General features: G+C 44.6%; 1 pseudogene; it reads right to left on the bottom strand.

Annotated features, from left to right (window-relative positions):
* The window catches only part of LOC101644654, an 11,343-nt pseudogene extending 10,890 nt beyond the window's left edge, over window positions 1–453 (bottom strand).
* Window positions 454–1,104: the final 651 nt, after the last annotated feature.

Genomic DNA, 1,104 nt, shown 5'->3' with positions numbered 1-1,104 from the left:
CCCTGTTAATGGTGTCCCGCTTTAAATCTGGTCACCTTATTTTATGAGCTGGGCTGAATCGTAAGAACTGAATGTTCTTAGGCTAGGGCTTATGTTAAGCATGAGTTCAAAATCCATTCTTACATCTAAAGTTTACATTGTGTATACATATGTGTATACATATGTGTATACATACTATATATATTACATTTAACATATTATATGTATATACATCTATAATCTCCCTGTTTCACTTTAGTGGCAGCATTATTAGCTTTTTGAGAGATAATATAAGTACGATTGTTCCCCTTTGACCTGTAAATTCTTTATGTCACTGTTTCCCCCACAAGAGAAATGCTCAGTTATCTGGATTTTATTAAGGTTGGTCCTGAAAGCTTGAATAGTTATCCATCAGCTAAAGGCCTGATGAGGAGCCTGGTCCACAGAAAGGAGGTGGACCTGTGGCTGGACCATATCCGAGAGGCACAGTGGTCGTTCAGCAACCACGGGTCTTGCCTGTGATCTCCTCTCTCGTCTCCTAAGTAATCGAGGCGGAGAACTATACTATATACACTGTGACTTTTCATCTTGGTGGGGAGAGGGGGCGGGGGGTGCCAACTCCTTTCACCCAGTGGCAGTGGTAGGTCTAAACTTTATTATCCCTGCTGAAATAGAAGATGGCTGCCCCTCGTCCTGGCCTGTGCAGAGAAGGGGGACGTTGCCTTGCATCTACGAGAAAAAGAAAACCCACCTGATGGGGGATGGGGGTGGGGGTGGGTGGGGCTGGGAATGATACTGTATGTCCCTACGTCACCTGTGTCTGCATCTGTGTCTAGGGTTTTCTGGATTAGATGCAACTGTCCACAGGCTGCAGATAGAAGGCACATGTCTCTGATTTTAGAGGTTGACTCAAATTAAATTTCCAAACGTGTTCCTTAATAGACACAAAGAACAGAGTTGATAAAGCCCAATAGCCTCCCAGGATAAAATTTCTCAGCAGACTAGGAATGGAATACGTTATGGATGGAATTGTGACTCCCCGTGTCTCCCTCCCCCAATGTGCACTGAATTCCTGGTCCTTGTACCCGTGGATGAGATTCCTGTTTGGAACAGGGGGTTCCTCTT

Source organism: Echinops telfairi, unplaced genomic scaffold (assembly GCF_000313985.2).
Source record: "Echinops telfairi isolate 266 unplaced genomic scaffold, ASM31398v2 ScPeMD7_7453;HRSCAF=8491, whole genome shotgun sequence".
NCBI classification, from domain to species: domain Eukaryota; kingdom Metazoa; phylum Chordata; class Mammalia; order Afrosoricida; family Tenrecidae; genus Echinops; species Echinops telfairi.
This window is presented reverse-complemented; position numbering and strand designations above follow the sequence as displayed.